The sequence below is a fragment of the Stenella coeruleoalba genome (genome assembly GCF_951394435.1).
Source record: "Stenella coeruleoalba genome assembly, chromosome: 2".
Taxonomy (NCBI): domain Eukaryota; kingdom Metazoa; phylum Chordata; class Mammalia; order Artiodactyla; family Delphinidae; genus Stenella; species Stenella coeruleoalba.
Window position 1 is genome coordinate 177,761,453 of NC_137147.1, and position 24,772 is coordinate 177,786,224.

The following is a 24,772-nucleotide window of genomic DNA, read 5'->3' on the forward strand; positions in this document are numbered from 1 at the left end:
TTCCCTGTGCTGTACAACACATCCTTGTAGCCTATTTTATACCCAATAGTTTGTACCTCCCACACACACCCCCACCACTAACGGGGAACTTTGCACATCTATTTCTCAATGTTGTGGGTAACTACGTAGATTACCTAAGAAGACTTTTTAAACTTGGTGCTCTTCAGAAATACTTCTCTGCACATTCCAACAGTACAGCATTATTTACATGCGTCAGCTTCCACCCAGGTAGACACACACACTACATAAAGCTTACGCATAGCGCAAAGCACTGTGGATGAAAACATGTATGTCATGTATGTTCTCACAAAGTTTCCTGAACATAAAAAGCTCAATTAATGATATTTAATGATATTTAAATATCACAATTTAACGACATTTAGTAACTGTATAGATTTACACAACCATCACCACATCCTGGCTTTAGAATGTATCCATCACCCCCAAAAGATTCCTTGTAGCTAATTTCTACCCCACTTTCCACCCCAGGTAACCACTGATCTACTTGTGTCTGTTTCATATGTTATTTTGTGTATGGCTTCTTCCACTTAGCATAATGTTTTTGAGGTTCATCTGTGTTGTAGCATATTACATTATATTCGTATTTCATCCTTCTTATTGCTGAACAATATTTCATGTACAGATACACTGTTTTGTTTATCTTTTCACCAGTTGATGGACATGTGGATGGTTTCCATTGTTTGAATATGATAAATAATGTTGGTATAAACAATGACATACAAGTCATTTGTGTGAACCTATGTTTTTATTGATATTGGGTAAATACATAGGAGTCGAACTCCTGGGTCATATGACAAGTTTATGTTTAACTTTCTAAGAAACTGTCAAACTCTTTTTTTTTTAACATCTTTATTGGAGTATAATTGCTTTACAATGGTGTGTTAGTTTCTGCCTTATAACAAAGTGAATCAGTTATACATATGTTCCCGTATCTCTTCCCTCTTGCGTCTCCCTCCCTCCCACCCTCCCTATCCTACCCCTCTAGGTGGTCACAGAACACCGAGCTGATCTCCCTGTGCTATGCGGCTGCTTCCCACTAGCTATCTACCTTACGTTTGGTAGTGTATATATGTCCATGCCACTCTCTCACTTTGTCACAGCTTACCCTTCCCCCTCCCCGCGTCCTCAAGTCCATTCTCTACGTCTGCATCTTTATTCTTTTCCTGCCCCTAGGTTCTTCAGAACCTTTTTTTTTTTTATAGATACTATATATATGTGTTAGCGTACAGTATTTGTTTTATCTCTGGGCTTTCTAGCCTGTTCCACTGATCTATATTTCTGTTTTTGTGCCAGTACCATACTGTCTTGCTTACTGTAGCTTTGTAGGATAGTCTGAAATCTGGGAGCCTGATTCCTCCAGCTCCATTTTTCTTTCTCAAGATTGCTTTGGCTGTTTGGGGTCATTTGTGTTTCCATACAAATTGTGAACATTTTTGCTCTAGTTCTGTGAAAAATGCCATTGGTAGTTTGATAGGGATTGCATTGAATCTGTAGATTACTTTGGGTAGTATAGTCATTTTCACAATATTGATTCTTCCAATCCAAGAACATGGTATATTTCTCCATCTGTTTGTATCATCTTTAATTTCTTTCATTAGTGTCTCATAGTTTTCTGCATACAGGTCTTTTGTCTCCTTAGGTAGGTTTATTCCTAGGTATTTTATTCTTTTTATTGCAGTGGTAAATGGGAGTGTTGCCTTAATTTCTCTTTCAGATTTTTCATCATTAGTGTATAGGAATGCCAGAGATTTCTGTGCATTAACTTTGTATCCTGCTACTCTGCCAAATTCATTGATTAGCTCTAGTAGTTTTCTGGTAGCATTTTTAGGATTCTCTATGTATACTAACATCTCATCTGCAAACAGTGACAGTTTTACTCCTGTCACTGTTGGTTTCCTTTTGTTTCTTTTTCGTCTGTGACTGCTGTGGCTAAAACTTCCAAAACTATGTCGAATAATAGTGGTGAGAGTGGGCAACCTTGTCTTGTTCCTGATCTTAGAGGAAATGGTTTCAGTTTTTCACCATTGAGAACAATGTTGGCTGTGGGTTTGTCATATATGGACTTTATTATGTTGAGGTAAGTTCCCTCTATGCCTACTTTCTGGAGGGCTTTTATCATAAATGGGTGTTGAATTTTGTCGAAAGCTTCTTCTGCATTCTATTGAGATGATCATATGGTTTTTCTCCTTCAATTTGTTAATATGGTGTATCACATTGATTTATTTGCATATATTGAAGAATCCTTGCATTCCTGGGATAAACCCCAATTGATCATGGTGTATGATCCTTTTAATGTGCTGTTGGATTCTGTGTGCTAGTATCTTGTTGAGGATTTTTGCATCTATGTTCATCAGTGATACTGGCCTGTAGTTTTCTTTCCTTGTGATATCTTTGTCTGGTTTTGGTATTAGGGTGATGGTGGCCTCGTAGAATGAGTTTGGGAGTGTTCCTCCCTCTGCTGTATTTTGGAAGAGTTTAAGAAGGATAGGTTTTAGCTCTTCTCTAAATGTTTGACAGAATTTGCCTGTGAAGCCATCTGGTCCTGGGCTTTTGTTTGTTGGCAGACTGTTAATCACAGTCTCAACTGGTCTGTTTATATTTTCTATTTCTTCCTGGTTCAGTCTCGGAAGGTTGTGCTTTTCTAAGAATTTGTCCATTTCTTCCAGGTTGTCCGTTTTATTGGCATAGAGTTGCTTCTACAGACAACTGCGTTATCACCGAGATTTAAACCTCTTGATTTTGTTTTGTTTTGTTTTGAAAAGTGCATTTTATTACTCAGCAATTGGTTCTAACAAAGAAAGTCAATTACTATCAATTGTCTCAAAACCAGATTTATAGAGATTTTAAAAGTTTTTAACACCAGAATTAGCAAGAGAACTTTTAAATATTTAATTAGGAAATAAGTTGTGAATATTAATAATACAAATAAAAATAAATAGCTGACCATCACTAGTACAGAGTACTGTTACAAAAAGTAGTTAGACTTTTTACCAGTTAAAATCAAGAAAAGTCAGGATCATTTAGTTCTCTGATTCCAGGTAACATCCTGTGGCCATAGTAGAGTGCTTCTTATGCAGTCAGGTTTCTTACATGTACCAGGCATCCGGCAATGCTGTTATGTCCCATGAGTTAAGGCTTCCTCACCCAGGACCTACTACAGGACTTGGCAACTGTCATCGTTGAGTGTCCTGGAAAAGGTCCTTCACTGGAACACTTTATGCATCCTTTTTCAGGAAGCTACTGGAGGATGAGCTCCATCAAAAATTTTCTTTTTAACAGTTAAGGAAACTGAGGCTTTAGCTGCTCTGATGACCATCTGCTGTTTACCTACTCCAGCTGACAGCAGGAAAGAGGTGAGGTGGGGCCCAACCCACAACTGACTCTCCAACTGGGCAGCCTGTAAGGCCCAGCCTGGATCTACAGGCGACCTCCTCCAACGGGAAAGATGAGAAGCGTGTAGGAGGCAGGGGTGCCTGTGTTTTGCTCGGCAGCCAGAGCAAGGGCAGCAGCGAGCGCCTGGTCCTGAGAATGCTGGAAGGTGCTGGGCTGCGTGGCTAAGCTCCTCACCTGGCGTTACGCTGTGCTGGGCTGCGCCAGTAGGACAAAGGTACTACATGATTCTCAACTGACTTACACGGACTTAAATAAGACATGTAAACAAATTATTGGAGTTCAGTGGTTGAAGTGGGCTCTAGTCAGACTGTCCTGGATTTGAGCCCGGGATTTTCCACTTTACTGTGCAAACTAAGAAGGCAGAAGAGGTGATTCCCCTACCACCTCCTCCACCTATTATGCTCAATTCCAGAGTACTGTTGCAAAAGTAGCAAAGGTACGGTTGTTATTACCTCACCACTGTGTTCTGAGCTTAGAGGAAATGCTGCCAGGACTTCTATGGATTTCAGAATAATCCACAGCCATGAAGGTCAGTGAAGTTCAGGAAAATCAACTTCTAAAAACTCATTTATGGGGCTTCCCTGGTGGTGCAGTAGTCAAAAATCTGCTGCCAAGGCAGGGGACACGGGTTCAAGCCCTGGTCTGGGAAGATACCACATGCTGTGGAGCAACTAAGCCCGTGCACCACAACTACTGAGCCTGCTCTCTAGAGCCCACGTGCCACAACTACTGAAGCCCACGTGCCCAGAGCCCGTGCTCTGCAACAAGAGAAGCCACGCAATGAGAAGCCCGCGCACCACAATGAAGAGTAGCCCCCGCTCACCGCAACTAGAGAAAGCCCGCGCACAGCAACAAAGACCCAACACAGCCAAAAATAAAATAAAATTTTTAAAAAGTACTTAATTTTTTTCTTAGAGAGTACAAACCCACTTTAATGATGTGGAAGTTGAGGCACAGAGGATGCCAGACCTGACCCAGGCAGACAAGGAGGAAGTCGGGAAGCTGGGCTTCAACCCAGAACGTTCGTCTCCGACCTGCCAGTTACCTTCTGTTTGACCGCACTGCTCTCTCCAGAGGAAGACAGCTGAAATCGTGGATGTGCACGGGATCTCGAGAGGAAAGATGGCCGAGAACAGAAGTTGGGGAAAGGCTTGCACTTAGGAGAGGAACTCATACAGGAGGAAAAGAGGGAGCGGAACCGAGAGCTGACACTGTCAGGGAGGAAGGGGCTCCAAGGGGCCCTCACAGGGCTTAGTTAACAGCACTTCAGAGGGAAGGCTCAAGGTTCAACGTCAGGAGAAAGGAGAGAAGCAGGTGAAAGCTGCGGTGGCACAGCACACCTGTTGAGATCGGTCAGTGTAAATTAATTCAGCGTCTGTAGGACTGTGGGTAAACAGAGACATTTATGTCACTGTTGGCACTGGAATCTGCTCTTCAAGTCAGGCCAGTCTCGAATAGTGAGAACCTTTCAGAAAACTCATCATACCCTTTTGCCCTTGGAGGCGGGGAGAATTGGTCCAAAAAGTGAAGCCAGATGGCAGCACTCCGCCATCCCCTGGGGTCTTCAGCACTCTTCCCCAGCGTCCGTTTTCAGCTCTGACTTCCGAATGACTTGGTTCTGTGGAACACTGACCTGGCAGGAGCTGGTGTCGCTGATGTTCCTGATGGGGTGGCGGAGGATTCAGCAAGACTCTTGAGTTGGAAGTTGAAGATGAAATGGATGAGGTAGAATGCCTCCTTGAAGAAGTGAGTCCACAGGGCCCTCTGACATCTTCCAAAGGAAGGTCTTACCACAAGGCTGGAAGGATAATCAGGATGCCACCTGGGTGCTCTGTCCCTCCCCAGATGATGGTCTGGCCCACCAGAAATAAGTACAGGTTATTACGAGCTGGTGGTGAATATGAGCGCGTCATCCCTGCGGTTTACCAGCTGAAACGACAGCCTCCAAAGAAAACACACTATGACCAAGCCAGAGGGACTGGAGTCCGGGAGAGCCTCTCACAAATCATTGGAATGTAACTGAGAGCTCAAAAACCAAGTTCCCCTGCAAAGTAACAGAGATTCGAGGCAGATGTTATAAAGTTTAGGCAATACCCAGCAGCTCTAGAGGAAACAAATTGCTGAGTTCCAGCTTCAAGGAAGAGCTAAATATTGCATCATATGGTATCTCTCTGGATTGAACTATTAAAGCATTATATCAAAAAACAAGAAAATATGACATTGCAAAGCCTTTGGAAATATAAGTTGTAAAACAGCAAATAAGCTGAATTGTAAAAGTGAAAAAAAATATATTCATTTGTTGTTGTTGTTGTTGTTAGGATTGTTTCCTCGCGGTACACTCTTCCATTGAGGTTTAAAATTGTTTAATTTTCTAAACTGCCAAAGTGTGAAACCATTATTTTACTTTCAGATTTATCTTCTCCCTAATCCAGTTTTCGGTTTTCAGTTAGAACTGACATACCGATTTATAGGTGGTCCTTAATGCTCTGATAGGAATATTTGAGACATGAATTATATTCTTGGAACTGTCTTGTACTGATGGGATTGGATTCACATTTTTATGATTGCTGAAAATGAGAATAAGCAAAAATGAAAATTTTCAAAGACTGTTTTTTATAACTGTGCTTAAACTTTAAAATGCGATTTTCTTAAATTCCAAGGCTGGTTTCATTCAACAAATAAACCATGATTTTTAGTCCCCCTTTAAATTCTTTGCCACTCAAAACTCGTCATCGCCATTGATTTGGGCTTCTTTCTGGTAGGCAGGCTTCCATGACAGTAACACAAGTTGCTCCATTTTGTTCTGACTTTCATCTGAAAATCATTTTACTAACGTTGGAGTTTATGTTACAGAAATGTCAATTTGTACTTTGTGAACTTCACATACCACTCCCTCTCTAGGAGCACTACCACAGTCATGCTACCACGGTGCCAAGGAACTGTGATTGTAATTCCTGTATCCACAGGTTTAAAATGTGAATTTTACATAACAGATAAAAGATCTGAAATATTAAAAAAAAAAAAGGTAGACAGTACCTACCTTTTTTTTTTTTTGTAAAGTATAATTTCCATTTTATCGTCTTCCCAGGGACAGTATTTCTTCAGTCTTCAAGGACTGAGCTCCTTACATGGGCTTTGGCGGAGGTCATGGGGCGGCACCCACAGGTCTAAATCAGGGTGGAGGTGTTCGGTCCTTCCGGGCTTCCTGAGAACGACTCTTGACTACGTTGCTGTGAATGGCACAACTCACTCAGTAATGCAGTTTCACCTACAGCTTGGGAAGCACACAGGAGTCGAAAACGCTTGCTTCAGAAATGTCTCTGACCGCTGCGGCCTCTACGATGTTCCAAATGACGGACTTCTTAACGGCCTTATCCCTGGGCACGCATCCGGCACAGCTGGTGCGGTGAATAGGCTGCCCGTGGCCGCGGCCCTTTTCCGCATGACCATTATTCCTTCTTTTCTTGGTCATCTTGGAAGCGAGGAGGTGAGAGGGGTTTAAATATTGTTGATATATATATATGTGTGTGTGTGTGTATATATATAGATATATATTTTTTTTTGTAGCAGCTTATTTTCAAGAGGGAAAACCTAGAAATAACCTAAACGTCCATAAAAAGATGAACGGGTAAAGTAACAGTGGTACATCCAGATAAGAATGCTACTCATCAAAAAGTAAAGAGATGAGCTATTCGTTTATATCACTGATGAATCTCAAATAATTATGAAACAAAGGAAACCAGAAGAAAAACCCAGTAAACAGTTCATGATTCCAATCAGATAAATTCAAGAAAATGCAAACGTATCTATTCTAAGGGAAAGGACATCAGTGGTTACCTGGAGAGGTGGGAAGGGCAAGAAGAGATAATAATAGGACATGAGGTAAATATAGGCATTATCAGAACTCTGAGGATGGTTTCGGGGTTCACACCTAGGTGAAAACTTATTAACTTGTAATACTTCAAACGTATGCAGTTTAGTACATGTAAATTATACTTTAATATAGCTTTAAAAATTGGCTCAAGATGAAGAAATCTCTATGCCTCACTCTGGAAAATCGGTTTGGCAACCATATACTGAATCCACCAACTTGCTCCTTCGGCCCTCTGGAGATCAGTCTTCCCTCAGTGGTAGCAAATATGGAGAGCAATGAAGTACTTCCTGGACACCAAGCCAGGCTCAGGCTCTAAGGGAGAGAGCACCTAACCAACCTGACCTAACTCCGGGCCCCAAAAGGCCTCCTGGGGCCTCAAGAAAGCTTGGGACTTCCCTGGTGGTGCACTTGTTAAGAATCCGCCTGCCAATGCAGGGGACACGGGTTTGAGCCCTGGTCCAGGAAGATCCCATATGCCTTGGAGCAACTAAGCCCATGTGCCACAACTACTGAGCCTGCGCTCTAGAGCCTGTGAGCTGCAACTACTGAAGCCCGCATGTCTAGAGCCCACGCTTCGCAACAAGAGAAGACACTGCAATGAGAAGCCACACATCGCAATGAAGAGTAGCTCCTGCTCGAAGAGTAGCCCCCACTCACCGCAACGAAAGAAAGCCCACACGCAGCAACGAAGACCCAACACAGCCAATAAATAAATTAATTAATTAAAAAGCTAAATGTAGCATTCATGATCCTTTGTATTTCTGCAGTGTCAGTTGTTACTTCTCCTTTTTCATTTCTAATTCTGTTTTGAGTCTTCTCCCTTTTTTTCTTGATGAGTCTGGCTAATGGTTTATCAATTTTGTTTATCTTCTCAAAGAACCAGCTTTTAGTTTTATTGATCTTTGCTATCGTTTCCTTCAGTTCTTTTTCATTTATTTCTGATCTGATTTTTATGATTTCTTTCCTTCTGCTAACTTTGGGGTTTTTTGTTCCTCTTTCTCTAATTGCTTTAGGTGCAAGGTTAGGTTGTTTATTCGAGATGTTTCCTGTTTCTTGAGGTAGGATTTTATTGCTATAAACTTCACTCTTAGAACTGCTTTTGCTGCATCCCATAGGTTTTGGGTCGTCGTGTTTTCATTGTCATTTGTTGCTAGCTATATTTTGATTTCCTCTTTGGTTTCTTCAGTGATCTCTTGGTTATTTACTACTGTATTGTTTAGCCTCCATGTGTCTGTATTTTTAACAGATTATTTCCTGTAATTGATATCCAGTCTCATAGCATTGTGGTTGGAAAAGATTCTTGATACGATTTCAATTTTCTTAAATTTACCAAGGCTTGATTTGTGACCCAAGATATGATCTATCCTGGCGAATGTTCCATGAGCACTTGAGAAGAAACTGTAATCTGCTGTTTTTGGATGGAATGTCTCATAAATATCAATTAAGTCCATCTTGTTTAATGTATCATTTAAAGCTTGTGTTTCCTTATTTATTTTCACTTTGGATGATCTGTCCATTGGTGAAAGTGGGGTGTTAAAGTCCCCTTCCATGATTGTGTTACTGTCGATTTCCCCTTTTATGGCTGTTAGCATTTGCCTTATGTATTGAGGTGCTCCTATGTTGGGTGCATAAATATTTACAATTGTTATATCTTCTTCTTGGATTGATCCCTTGATCATTATGTAGTGTCCTCCTTTGTCTCTTGTAATAGTCTTTATTTTAAAGTCTATTTTGTCTGATAGGAGAATTGCTACTCCAGCTTTCTTTTGATTTCCATTTGCTTGGAATATCTTTTTCCATCCCCTCATTTTCAGTCTGTATTTGTCCCTAGGTCTGAAGTGGGTCTCTTGTAGACAGCATATATACAGGTCTTGTTTTGGGATCCATTCAGCCAGTCTATGTCTTTTGGTTGGAGCATTTAATCCATTTACATTTAAGGTAATTATCAATATATATGTTCCTATTACCATTTTCTTAATTGTTTTAGGTTTGTTATTGCAGGTCTTTTCCTTCTCTTGTGTTTCTTGCCTAGAGAAGTTCCTTTAGCATTTGTTGTAAAGCTGGTTTGGTGGTACTGAATTCTCTTAGTTTTGCTTGTCTGTAAAGGTTTTAATTTCTCCGTCGAATCTAAATGAGATCCTTGCTGGGTAGAGTAATCTTGGTTGTAGGTTTTTCCCTTTCATCACTTTAAATATGTCCTGCCACCCCCTTCTGGCTTGCAGAGTTTCTGCTGAAAGATCAACTGTTAACCTTATGGGGATTCCCTTGTATGTTGTTGTTTTTCCCTTGCTGCTTTTAATATTTTTTCTTTGTATTTAATTTTTGATAGTTTGATTAATATGTGTCTTGGCGTGTTTCTCCTTGGATTTACCCTGTATGGGACTCTCTGCACTTCCTGGACTTGATTGACTATTTCCTTTCCCATATTAGGGAATTTTTCAACTATAATCTCTTCAAATATTTTCTCAGTCCTTTTCTTTTTCTATTCTTCTTCTGGGACCCCTACAATTCGAATGGTGGTGCATTTAATGTTTTCCCAGAGGTCTCTGAGACTGTCCTCAGTTCTTTTCATTCATTTTTCTTTATTCTGATCTGTGGTAGTTATTTCCACTATTTTATCTTCCAGGTTACTTATCCGTTCTTCTGCCTCAGTTATTCTGCTATTGATTCCTTCTAGAGTATTTTTAATTTCATTCATTGTGTGATTCATCATTGTTTGTTTGCTCTTTAGTTCTTCTAGGTTCTTGTTAAACGTTTCTTGTATTTTCTCCATTCTATTTCCAAGATTTTGCATCATCTTTACTATCATGACTCTGAATTCTTTTTCAGGTAGACTGCCTATTTCCTCTTCATTTGTTTGGTCTGGTGGGTTTTTACCTTGCTCCTTCATCCGCTGTGTGTTTCTCTGTCTTCTCATTTTGCTTAACTTACTGTGTTTGGGATCTCCTTTTCGCAGGCTGCAGGTTCATAGTCCCTATTGTTTTTGGTGTCTGCCCTCAGTAGGTAAGATTGGTTCACTTTGTGTAGGCTTTCTGGTGGAGAGGACTGGTGCCTGTGTTCTGGTGGATGAGGCTGGATCTTGTCTTTCTGGTGGGCAGGACCGTGTCTGGTGGTGTGTTTTGGCATGCCTGTGAACTTATTATGATTTTAGGCAGCCTCTCTGCCAATGGGTGGGGTTGTATTCCTGTCTTGCTAGTTGTTTGGCATGGGGTGTCCAGCACTGGAGTTTGCTGGCCGTCGAGTGGAGCTGGGTGTTAGCGGTGAGACGGAGATCTCTAGGAGAGCTCTCGCCAATTGATATTACGTGGGGCTGGGAGGTCTCTTGTGGTCCAATGTCCTGAACTTGGCTCTCCCACCTCAGAGGTTCAGGCCTGACACCCGGCCAGAGCACCAAGACCTTCTCAGCCACACAGCCAGGTACGTGGGGAGTTTCTTGCCTTTTGGGAGGTCTGAGGTCTTCTGCCAGCGTTCAGTAGGTGTTCTGTAGGAGCTGTTCCACATGTAGATGTATTTCTGGTGTATTTGTGGGGAGGAAGGTGATCTCCTCGTCTTACTCCTCTGCCATCTCAAAGGTCCCCCTCAAACTCTTTTTCAAAGTCGTAGCACTTGCACTTCCACTGTTCACTGGCTAGTGCCAGCAGTCTCCAAGTCACATCTCCCACCTGCGTCTGTCGCCTCCAGCACAACTGTGAGGGTGCTCGCTGACTCCACCACCACCGTTGCCCCAGTGAGCCAGTGGGGGGCCCCCAGGCGAGCTGGGATGCAGAGCTATCCCTCTGTGGCCTGCTGAGGCTCATTGCCCGACGGGAAATGGTTAATAGAACACTCAGAACACCAAGTACATCTGCAGCTGTTCCTGCCCCTGATTTTGCCATAAAGATCCTGACCTTCAGGGGCACAGAGGGACTCGCCCTTGGCATCCAGGAACTAAAACTCAAATGTTAACCAGCTTCCTCTTCTCACCTCCTAAAGACCCAAAAAACAAAAAAACAAAAACCTAATGCATTCTTAAAGGTCATCGACAGAGACTATGAATCCTTCTTAATGCTCTAGCATTTCAACATGTCACAGCCTTATTAAACCCTAAAAAGGGAAATTCACAAATTAATTCTGCACTAAAGAGAAGCCCCAGGGTGAAAACTCATATCCCGACAATTGAGAGTAAGACTCCTTAGGCAAGAAAGTTTATAAATATCATCGGTGGGTAGAGGGGTGGTAGGATACCCTCCGTGAGGCAGATCCCCAGAGTTACTGATCTCACTAATACAGTTTATTCTGTCCCCATTTCTCCAGCTTCACAGTTGCAATTTGCATCTATCTATGAGGTGCCCCGATATACCCTCACTCAATTACCTGTGGGCTACATCAATATCCCCACCATGGGGGACTTTCCTGGTGGTCCAGAGGTTAAGACTCCACGATTCCACTGCAAGGGGCACAGGTTCAATCCCTAGTCGGGGAAGTAAGATCCCACATGCTGCAGGGTGTAGCCAAAAGAAAAAAAATATATATATATATATGTCCCCACCATGTATGCAGACAGGATCTTCATGGGTTTGCTCTGTTCTCAAACACCAGCTATGGCCTTTGACTGCCAATATTCTACCGAGGCCAGAAACTCATGAAGTTACTGCACAAGACATTCAAACTGTGGTCCAGATTTTGACTAACCACAGTTGGGTCACTGCACCCCAAAACATCCAAGACTCTACCACCTCAGTTTAATTTGGGGGCATCATTTGGTCTCCAGAAGGCTGCTCCAAACCATTTCCAGTCAATAACCCTACTTCCCGGCCTCTCAAGCCCAACATCTACTTGCCTATTTAGATTCTGGAAGCAACATACATCCCATCTACTCATTTCATTAAGATCTATTTAGGCAATCACAAGAAAATCAGGTCAATCTGAATGGAGGTCACCCCAATGACAGGCCCTGGAGGCCACCCCAAAAGCCACCCAGCTAACAATGCCACCAGTGGCATCCGGTGGCTTCTTTACTGTGGTAACTCTACACACTCATTCTCATGCTTTCTGGAGTCTCCTTGCCCGAGAAAGATGCCCCCTCACCTGGCCCCACAGGCCACTTGCAAGGTCCCCTGAGTCCAGGAGAAAGGGAATCCATTTATTTTATGGACAAGAGCACCACCATCCCATGGGAATCCACCGGAGAGTTACTTCTTTCCATCCCACTGCCAAGACATGGTAGATAAAGGATGGGCCACAAGGTCAGTCACATGGGCACTGGAGGAGTCCCTCAATAAATGTATGTTTATTGTCCATATTTTTACAGACTCCTTGGTGGTAGCTAATGGGTCCACTCTTTGGTCTAACCAACAAGCACAAACTAGATTTCATATTCAGGATTGTTCCCTATGGGGCCTTCCACACCGGGAATATACTGTCGCTTTAATATACTACATTAAAGTCTCCCATGACTCTCTCATTCTAAAGGTCCCATGGAAAAGGCTCACTTTCATGCCATAGCTACCAACTTGCTCACATTTATTAAGTAAACTCACATAGCACTCCCATTTCCTTGGCTCTAAGGGCCCAGTCATTGTGGACCTTGGATTCTTAAACATGGTATCAAACACCATGGTATCCCAATGCCACTGGCTGTAACCAAAACTTTAGCCTCCCAATGCGATTTCTGTGGCCTGTTCTGTCCTGGCATCGTGGCCAATGAGCATTATACCAAAGGAGCAAATGTCCCTTCATTCATTAGCAAATTGATTGTATTGAGCTGTTGCCCCGGTTTGTGGGCATAAGTCACTATGGCCTCACAGTGATTAATACTTATGTGGGCCTACTTTGGGTTTATCCTTCCCAGTATGCTACTGCTGACACCACTACTGTAGGTCTCACCAAAACTCTCTTAGTTCCCTTTGGGTCCCCAGATATTATCCACTCTGATCGGGGTACACGCTACTCACTCAGTGTAGTCATGAGTCTTAAAACAGGCATCACTGGGAATTCCATTCTTCCTATTGTCTACAGGCAGCAGTCCTAATAAAGAGCCCTAATAAAGAGACATATGACCGATTCAAAGACACCCTCATGATATTACAAAATGGACAGTGGTCTCCCAGATAAATCTCTTTTGCCCTCTGCCATAGTTACCTGGAACTCTTGACTTTTAAGTCTTATGACATCCTACCAAAATATAACAAGGGTCCCTCTTCCCCTCATTCTAGCCATAAAAGAGAACACTACTCACCTACAGATCTATCAAACCCAAGGAGAATTCCCTTTCCCACTTAATAACACCTGCCCATTCTGCCATCCTTTCTCAAACCTGGAGCCCAGATGAAGGCAGATTAAAAAATGGGACCTGCTGAAAATGAGGGACCTTTCCCCCTAAACAGACTATTCTATATGCCTTAAGAAAGCTGTCTGCCAAAGACTGCTGCCTCCCCTGTCCCCGATATGACCTTTTTAAAGGTTAGCTAACTACAGGTCCCCCTTTGTAGGAAACAGATGTCTTGGTGCCTTCCTTTAAACTATAACAGTGGGTCTCATCATACTCTGTGGTATAACAGACACACGTTTACGTATTTTCAACTGTAAAACACAGGCTCAACATTCCCTGTCACTGTGTGCATCTTTCTATGAGGAAAGAAAGATCTTAACTTTCTTCCCAGCGCCAACATTCTTCAATAGGAGGTCAGTTCTGGCTCCACTGATGATGGCAATTTGAATGAGGGATTGTTACAGGACTCAGGATGGCAAAGCTCATGGCTTTCATAATAAGAAAAAATGAGAAATTACAACTCCTGGAGCCAAAGGGATACTGATTTTTAGTCACTCTTGTAATAATTCCTCAAATGTAAATTGCTTCAGGGTCTTAGGATTACCTGTGGACTCATAAGGCTTCTACAAAACTCCTGTGTACTCATTATTCTCTCCCTCTTTCTCTCTGTTCCTGAACTTTTCCCGGAGAGCCATCCTCCCCTCCCCCACCTCGGGACATCCCACTTTGTGTAATAAACCTTTCTTGGGTCATAACAAGGACTACTGTCATGAGCTTCAGGAGGGAGCTGCCCCACTCATGGTGGTACTACTAGAAGAGCCATCACAAAAGGTGTGAAGTGGAGACCTCACTGTGGTTTTGATCTGTATTTCCCTAATGACTAATGACGTTCAACATTTTTTTAATATGTTTATTGGCCACTTCTATCATCTGTATATCTTCTTTGGTGAAATGTCTATTCAAATCTTCTGCCCATTTTTAAATTGAGTTGTCTTCTTGTGAGAGCTCTTGATATAGTCTGCATACAAATCTCTTATCGGATGTACAATTTACAAATGTTTTCTCCCAATCTGTGGGTTATCTTTTTAATATTCTTAGCGGTGTATGTGGAAGCACAAAAGCTTTTAATTTGATAAAATATAATTTATCAATTTTTTCCTCTCTTGATTACACTTCTGGTGTTGTGTCTAAGAACTCTACCTAATCCGAGGCCACGAAAATTTTCTGTGTTTTCTTCTAGAAGCTTTATGGTTTTAGCTCTTAAGGCTATGACCCATGCCGAGTTAATTGTATGTGTACGGTGTCAGGTAAGAGTCTAAACTCATTTTTTTGCATGTGGAGATCCAGGGGCATGTAGACACTACCCTCACTCCGCCATCTGGAAGTCCCGCCTCTAAACTTGTTAATTAATTTAAATAAGTTTCATTTTAAAGAATTTGTTACACTGAATAAAATTCATAGATTTCTAGATTACATTTACAAAATTAATTACATTTATTAAAAAAACCCTGAAAGTTCCACATCTGAAACTACCCCAAACACCAGCCCTCTACTTTATTGTTTTTATAGTAAAGATGATATAAAACAATCTTTTAAACGTGATACATGTCTTATTCTCACCACTCTTGAGAAAAATGGAGGAAATCCTATAGTGTTCAAAATCCTGTAAAATCGACACTTCTTTCAGATTGCTAGAGCTTTACTAAGAAACCAGCCTACAGTTCACAAACATGAGGAGTTAATACACTCCACAATCAATGTTTATGTGGCGACCTTCTAGCTTAGAATATGCATCTTGGTTTTAAAGGATCTTCCATCAGCAGTCCAGCATAACTATGAGGAACACGAAATCTTTGCTCTGGCCATGCATTTTTTTAAATCATTATTTACCTAAAGTTACGTTTCTATGAAAAGTTTCCCATGCTCTGTGAATTTTCAGAGTTCTCAAAACCCCACAGAAGTAGCAGTTCTATGATGGACTGCAGAGATAAATGATCACTAGTCTCTAAATTTTTTATTAGAAAAAAATTCTCCTAAGAGTACAAGTGTCATAAAAGTTCCCGTCTACTTATTCAAATTCTTTGTTAATGTATCAGTATGTTCTCCCTTTAAGAAATGATTGCAGACATGAGTTTTCAACCCTCCAGTTTTAATCCATCCTCCAATTACAAAATTTTATTTGACATAATCACACACAACCACACAATTATAAATCAGGTTTTGCTAACATTGGTATTTTACCAAGGGAAGCTCGTGGAATGGCTCTCTTGCAATGCAACATGGTCACATGTACCTTCGAAAACCTAGTACCACTACTGACACAAGGCAAGAGGACTCAAATCCTAACACACTGGGGGTTCCAGATACCTGTGGTGAAAGAAACAGACAAGACACAGACCTCACCGAACTTCAATCTACCTCATGAATAAAATTCCCCAGACATGGAAAACATGAGTATTTTGCAGCCCCAAAATAAACAGGGAGTATTGGATAAACTCCCAAATCGGAAACACAAAAATGTGCCCACAAACTTAATGTGCAAAGAGTAAAGCTATGGTGACAAATATAAACATGTAAAATACGGATGTTCCCCTGAAATAACAAAGTAGCACATATGCTATAAAAAAATACACGCCAGACACAAAAATTTGGATCACACATTCTATCCCACAGAGTAAGGAAATAATGAGGTATAATCTCAAAAAGAATATATGGAATATTGAGTATATCCTCCCGAGACAGCACGTGAGGGTACCACTTGAATCCAACTAAGATTCCAGGAACCAGTGAGAGATTTTAATCAATTTCAAAATTAATGGCCTTTACAACCTACAACCTTAGTTTTTTGGAATACCACAGTTTAAAAATTATGTGTTAGAGAATTCTAGTGTTTTTAGAACCAAGAACTGTAACTAACAAGATAATGGAAATTATTCTTCAATAATTTCAGAAGCTCAGGTTATGCCCTATAAAATTATCTTTAGAAATAATATGCCCATGGATATGACTGTTCCCAAGAAATTACTGACTGATTATCTACAGCATGTATTCTTAGTACTTCGTGGAACAAAATAAAGTTTTTTAAATCTGAAAGTACAGACAAGATAGATTTAACTGCCCTGGATAAGCTAACTCTCTTACTGAGTACAGATAAGTATACTAAAGCCATAACCATCTTCTTAATGGCAAAAGGAGACATGAAACAAGATACCAGGATGCAAGAACACTTCCCTAAAGTTTACTCAAAGCATCGATTGCTCTTTAAAGAGCCTCTTTTTTGGCACCCAAATGAGAGGTCGCAGAACCACTGCACCCTGAAACCACAGAGCAGCTTCTGCTAGTGGCTCTAAAAAGAGTAACTTCTCCTGGCAGATGAGGAGATATATTTATTTCCTTTTCTTCTCGTCACATCCCTTCTGCTGTGTCCTAGCCTCACCTCTCAATATTTCCTCTGTGAGCACCTAATCTTTCAAAATGTTTGTGCTTCTCTATAACTCCTGAAAAAAAAAAAAAAAACTTTATTCCTTCCCCAGGCAGTCAGGCTTTTTTTCTGTTGTTTCATCCTAATGCCTGCTGGTTCAAGGAATATGTCTATGAAGGGCACAGTGAATTAATACACAAGTCCAGACAGCGCTAAGGCCACCTTGATTTACATTGCAATGGAACCACCGGGTGCAAACAGTATTGTCTGCTGACTGCCTAATGTCAGCTCTGAAGTCTTAAAAGAAACACCCCGGCGCTGGGTGAAGAGAGGCCCGGTCAAGCAGGCCATGGAGTGATATGAAACAGAAAGTTAAATTCCATCTCCAACCACCTCTGAAGTGAGAGCTGGGCCAATCACACGCCATTTCTTCCTAACTCCTGATCCCCTGTCCACTTACCCTACAAAGCAAAGGAAAGAGCAGAACATTTCTTCATGTCTTGCAGGTTCATCCTGGCTTTGCTGTCCACCTGTCAATGTGCCCACAGAAGCCTGGCAGGGACTAAAGGCTGTGTTCTGAAGCCCTCTCTCTGGGTTGCCTCCCCCTGGACAATGGTGCCCTGCAGCTTACACCAGACCAGAGCAGCCAAAGACATGACACAGGCACCAGGGAACGAAGGGACTGAAAAAACGTCAATCTGGGGAGCACCATACATCCATTTTCAAACAGGGAACACCAGAAGTGCCGAAATGGAGGAGAACCCCCTGTATACCTTTAAAAGAAGAGGGGCAATTAACACATAGGATTGGGAAGTAGGGAAGGAGGCGGAATGCAAGATGTAAAGCCTCATTTCAAAGGAACCCGGCAAGCGGACTCCAAGCAACTTTAAAACATACTGAATTTTCAACATCAGGACACACAGAGTACCATTACTTCTAAAAGCAAAGAAGCAAAGATACCAATTCTCAAAAGTAAAATTTAATAGCCTTCATCTACTTGGAGGGCGGGGTGCAGAGGAAAGGGGTAAAAGGGTGAAAACCAGCTGTTCCAGAGCTATGTGTGGCTCTACAGCCTTTTTTACAACCTCTAGTTCACGCTCATCTTGAATTTTCTGAAGCTCGCAGTTATGAGCCCAGTGGGACAGGAGCGAGTCCACAAGGCCTGATTCTCCCTCTTCCAGACTATTCACACTCTTACGGAAGTACACACGTCTACACAGAATGACAGCCACACATTTTGATGGCAACAGATAGCTGCTTTAGAAATGTGTCAGGTTGGGAGAGGAAAAGTTATTAGTAATAGGGCATCACATGGAGAAATTACCAGCAGCTGATGTAAATTTTCACCCCTGAAACAGAGCAGGTCTAGGGAGAAAAAAAATGAGAGCGGTTTTGATCTTCCTCCCACTGCCTGTCTTTATTTACCTGAGCACGGAGAGCCTGCCCCAACCACAAAATCAGGGGGCTGCTCCCACACAGGAAGGACCTGCTTCCTGAGGCAGCAGAAACTGGTTTGGGTGCTGCTGCACCACTGCTCATGCACTGCTGTCTTTCTACAGCCTCTTGAGATTATACCACCATCATAGCATAGCATAGCATATCATAGCATATCGTACTATACCATATATTCTATCATTACCATAACATACCATATCATTACCATAGTATACCATACCCTATCATACCACACCATATCACATCATTCCACACTATATCATATCATACTATACCATATCATTACCATATCATTTCCATATCATATCATATCATATCGTATCATTTATAAAGCAGCACTGAGGGAATGGAAGGGGATAGAAAGGGAATCAGCCATCTCACACACCCTGGTGTGTGAAGGGGGTGGCAGATATGGGGAGAGCCCCAGGAGCCCGGCCATTTCTGGATTTCCGGTGACATATGTCACCCACCATCCCTGGCAGCCGCGGAAGTCCAGGTTGATTAGGACCACTCAGGAATATACACACTTTTTGACAGTCATGAGGTCAAGACATGGGAGCAAGAGATAGCTTTAAGGTCCAGTATTTAAAAAGTCAAATTAGTAAAATTTATGTTACCTGTATTTTGCCAGATTTGTTTTTCAATTCAAATTTTTAAAAAATCAGACATTTGTTTAAGAGCTAAATGGCTCAGTCTCTCATCTGGTGGACGCTCTAAGAAGCAGGATCTTTCAGCCCTTGGTGGGAGCCACTAGGGGTTCTAAGGCATTCTTTCTGATGAGCACAAGGCCAGAGAAAGGACTCCTCATTTGGGGATATATAAATTAAAAAGCAAGCCCCCCAGGAAGGATAAATTAGGAGGATGGCATTGACAGATACACACCGCTATATATAAGATAGATGAACAACAAGGATTCAATGTGCAGCACAGGGAACTATATTCAATACCTTGTAATAACCTATAATGGATAAGAATCTTAAAAGATATATATATATATATATATATATATATATATCTATCTGAATCACTTTACTATATACCTGAAACTAACACAATATTATAAATCAACTATAGTTCAGTTAAGAAAAATAGGAATTAGAATAATACCTACCTCATCAGTTCTACTGCATGCAATAAATAAATTAACATATGTAAAAAAAGGCTCCCAAGTTATACATCTTATTAAAAGATTCTCTAACTGAGGGATAGAACATTATTCTTAAGATGCAGAGAAAAATACTTCAGAAACACATTTACTATAAGAAACAGAAGAAACCTTTAGAAAGCATTTGCTTCATGTTCTCAAGAATATACAAGAAAATATGAAGAAATGGAAGGTGGGGTTTAAAATGTGACTTAGATGCTTTCTAAGATATAAACTGAGTTGATAAGAAGCAGGCTGGAAGAAGGAAAAAATTGTAACATCTAAAAATGTAATAGATATACTGTTTTAGACAGGGCAAAACAGAATTGACACAAAGAGAAAAATAAGAAATGTAGAGGACAAATTTGAGAAGCCATACCAGAGAGCAGAGGAAAAGGACAAAGAGAAAAGCAGACTCAGAAAGAGAAGTGAAGCTGTTTACATGGGACAGGGATGGTGGGTAAGAGGTATAGTGACAGAAGATAGGAAGTGAAGACTGTCTTCTCAAAATAAAAGCAGACTCTGTGGAACACATCGAATAATCAAAGGTACACTACACAATTTTTTAAATTTAAAAATAACCTGGTCAGTGGATTAAAAATGTTTATACACAAAATTAATCAAAAGAGGTAGTTGCAAAGACACAGATAGCACTGTGAATTTTTAAAATTTTCAGTTTAAGAAAAAATCCTGACAGGATCCAGTAAAACAATCAAATAGGTTACTTTTGAAGAAATAATATTACCTTCATTTCTCTCTCAGAGTCCTAACAGCCAGAAAATAGAGGAACATCTTACAAAAGTTTTAAGATGAAAATGTTTAAAAAGTGGAGTTGTGATGCAATAATTCACGACTCATGGATGAAAAATAAGAACTGCATTCTTAAATATCTGAAGTTTCAGAAACACTACTATCCACATTCCAAAGCTAAAACTATTAGAAGAAAGAAGACATGCCAACTGACCAAGAAAGGAATGGAAACAAAGAACTAAAGAAATGAGGAGAGGATCATTTAGAGACAAATGTCAACCACGGAAAAGAGAATCTAACTGGTATTTTTAGATTTGTAAGCAATCGCTTAATTCAAATTTAAAAAATAGTCATTTTCAAAGGAGAAAGTATATAATAGAATAATAGTAACTTAATAAAAAAGCCCACCCCTTTTGCCATGTGCTAAAAGAAGTTCTAGAAGGAGTAAAGATTTAAATATTTTAAAGTGAGAGATGTCCACTTATCTCAGGATACTAAATATATCAATAAATTAATCAATTCAAAAGCAGGATTGACAATAAAAAGTAGGTATAAGTGACACGAATACAGAAAAGTTGAAAACTTCTACAGATTAAATAACCACAGACATAATTAAATGTTAACTATATTAGAAAGCCAATTTAAATGCAAGATAAATAAAAGTTTGATACTTTTGATGCTTATAAACCTCTTGTAAATCAACAAGTAACTAGAATATCTTTATAGTAAAATAGACAAGGCTATGAACAGCCAATTTAAAAAAAGAAGATGAAGAGGGTGTGGAGAAAAGGGAACCCTCCTACACTGTTGGTGGGAATGTAAGTAAGTTGGTGCGGTCACTATGGAGAACAGTATGTTCTTCAGAAAACTAAAAATAGATTTACCCTATGATCCAGCAATCCCACTCCTGGGCATATACCCAGACAAAATTATAATTCAAAAAGATACACGCACCCCTATGCTCACGGCAGCACTATTCATAATAGCTAAGACACAGAAGCAACCTAAGTGTCCATCGACAGATGAATGGATAAAGAAGATGCAGTACATATATACAATGGAATATCACTCAGCCATAAAAAAAGAACAAAATAATGCCATTTGCAGCAACATGGATGCAGCTAGAGAGTCTCATACTAAATGAAGTAAATCAGAAAGAGAAAGATAAATACCATATGATATCACTTACATGTGGAATGTAAAATATGGCACAAATGAACCTATCTACGAAACAGAAACAGAATCATAGACATAAAGAACAGACTTGTGGTTGCCACGGGTGGGGGTGGGGAGAGGGATGAGCTGGGAATTTGGGGTTGCTAGATGCAAACTATTACATTTACAATGGATAAACAACAGGGTCCTACTGTATAGCACAGGGAACTATCAATATATCCAATCTAGTGGGATAAACTATAATGGAAAAGATATTAAAAAAAGAATGTCTATATGTGTAAAACTGAGTCACTTTACTGAATAGCAGAGATTGGCACAACTTTATAAATCAACTATACTTCAATTTAAAAAAAATTTTAAACAATAAAATATTTAAAAGAAGATGTAAATGGTCAACAAACATCTTAAAAATTAAACACAATGGTAAACAAATAAACACATATTAAGACAACAGTGAAATACTATTCTTGAGTATGAAATTTTAAAAAGTGAAAAGAAACTCTAATGCACAGAACTGGCAAGAATTTGAGACAATGGTCGCTCTCATATACTGCTCACAAAAGAATAAATTGGAACAACTATTGTTGTTGGACAAGTCATAGCAACATTTTCACATATTCTTTGATCAAGCCCCTCCACTTCTAGGAATTTATCTGAATAATCAAGATTGTGTGTAAGGCTATAAATTTGTTCATATTAGAATACGCATCAAAATCAAAAATAAGAAACAACGGAAGTGACCAAAGGGAAGAATAAATAAATTACAGTATGTGCATACGTTCAAACACCATGCTCTAAAAATTATGTTGCAGAAGAATACTAATGACATGGAGAAAAGCTCAGATGTTGTTAAAAACAAGTTACTAATCCATACCAAAATATTCATAGCAAAATTACTAGATATGTGCATATAAAATGACTGAAAATATGAACACTAGCATTTTTTTCAACATTGAAATGACAGGTGGTTTTCCTTTTCAGTGTGTTCATCTAAAAACATACAATAACATCTCTGCAGTAATGCTCCCTACAATAATATGAGTTGGGATATAACATGACTGTCTTTTGAGGTCTGCCCTTTACTGAACCCCAGTTCTCAAGAGAGACAAATCAAGTTCTACTGCAGGGAGAAAGGGTCACAGGGAATGGAAAGAAAGGTCATTAATGGAAATAGCAGGCGAACCTCTCTAGGAAAGCAGAGAAGTGGAAGTGGGATTACCACAACTCTGGTGGACTTGTAGTCCAGTCCTTCCAGAAGGGCCAGTGAAAGAGGCACCAACTCAGCAGGACCTTCAAAGAACAGTGGGTTCTATCCAGAAAGTCCCAGCCAGCCACAGGATCCTGAATCATCACCATGGACATTAAAGCCAAAATGGACACTGCCACTAAAAGATGGCAAACCATAACCGAGACCTAGATAATTCCCATGGAGGGACCCTGGAATTCCAAGCCAGATAGTTACACACACTTGCTCTGGCCATGTCATCAATGTCACAATAATCCAATCTCTCATGTCTAATGACTGAATATTTGGGAGCTCACTTATAACATTATGGCAGGATTTTATTTGGTGTCTTTTATAATCAAAAATGAAATTAATTTCATATTAATTTAATTTCATATTAAATTAATATTTAAAAATTCCAAACACTTGGAAATTTACAAGTACTCTCCTAAAAGACAGGCTGAAAGCTAGGCCTCTTGCACCAAACAGACAAGCTGTGAATGCAAAGGAAAAGTTCTTGAAGGAAGTTAAAACTGCTACTCTGGGGGTGGGGGAGACTACTTTCCTACAGAACTATGGACGTAAAACTAAAATGTTCTAATGTAATTATAAATAATTTAGAATATATTTTTAAAAACCAAAACACTATGTATCCAAATTTATAGAACAGGTGCAAAGCTGCATTCAAAGGAAAATGCATAGTATTAAATATTATTGTTACAAAGAAAAAGGGAAAAATCGATAAATGAAGCATTCACTTCAAAACATTAAGTTGGAAAAAAAGGAATGATATTTTAAGATTAAAAAAACACAAAGAAAAAAAAAACAAATCAAAAAAAAACACATAAAGGAAATAAAACACGGACATACATCAGAAGTGAGAAATAAAATCCAAGAGCTGTTTGTTTGAAAAACAAACAAACCAATGACGCATATTGACAAAGTTTACTAGAAAGAGAAACAATCCATTGTGATGGGGTCATATTTTGAGAATTGTTAGTATATTTTTCTCTTTTGTCTTTCTGACTTTGACATGACATTTCCCTAGTTATTTGGAAGCATTCTTTGGAGGAGTATAAAGAGATAAAGCCTTTTTCCTAAAAGAATGCAAAGAGAAAGAATAAGGTGATATTCAGCTTTGGACAAATGAAATAGGATTTGCTTCAGCCCCAAGAAAAGATTCTCTAAATTCCTCCCATTATGCCTCTTTAGCACATTAACTACCTTACCTGCAAGACTCAGCTCCTGGAGCTTTCCCAATTTTTTTTTTTTTTAATCCCAGTCCCCACAATGCACCCTTAAGGCTCAGGTTTGAGTCAGGACAAAAAAAAAGAAACTACGATGCAGGGGAAGCCTGTACATTTCCAGCCTAGAGCAAAGATGGAAAGAGGAGAAAGAAAGGAAAGAGAGAGCTTTGGCTTGGAGAAAGGTGAGGGTAACAACAAGGGTAGATGGGGTTTTGTCTCCTCCCCCAGTTAGGACTCTAGAAAAAGATCACTTCTTGGGCAGTGTTCCACCGCGAAACTAACTTAACACAGGGTCACATCCACTTTGTGTGGCAAATAGAGGGAGGTCCTGATACTTAAGTTTCCTGAACCAGTCTTGGTCCGTGTATGTTTAGATAGGGCCCCAAAATAGTGGGCAGACTGGCTGGAACTAGCCAGCTAGAGCTGGGTGAGGTAGCATTGTAGCAAATGTTGCAGAGGACAACTCAGGATGGAACTAAAAGAGAATCTTCAGCAGATCCCTGACATGTAGCATTAATGGGAGCTCAGGTGAGACCAAGACAGTGGAGAGTACCAGCAGGTGGAAGGCCTGAGGGAGAAGAATGAGCCACAAACGGCAGCTTCCATCGCTGGCTATCACCAGGGTACCCACCCAGCAGACGGGAAATGGACCACATCCCCTTGGAGAGCAGAGGGTCAAAGGATACCATGATCATGAACCCCACCGCTTAACTCTACCACCGCACCTCAGCCCCTCTCCCCCTTAGATCTGGGTATCATCTGAAAGTCAGAAAAGATGGTGGAAACAATCTGAAAGAGTGAGCATTTGCTCCCAGA

At 40.4% G+C, this 24,772-nt stretch overlaps 1 protein-coding gene and 1 pseudogene across 9 annotated transcripts in view; both read right to left on the bottom strand.

The window, feature by feature from the left end:
- Positions 1 to 24,772, bottom strand: part of ST8SIA6 (ST8 alpha-N-acetyl-neuraminide alpha-2,8-sialyltransferase 6) — a 231,900-nt gene that overhangs the window by 106,595 nt on the left and 100,533 nt on the right. The gene's annotated exons all lie outside the window — the stretch shown is intronic.
- On the bottom strand, positions 6,539 to 6,886 carry LOC307182141 (small ribosomal subunit protein eS26-like; annotated as a pseudogene). Its single transcript has one exon. The product of its transcript is annotated as a small ribosomal subunit protein eS26-like (transcript).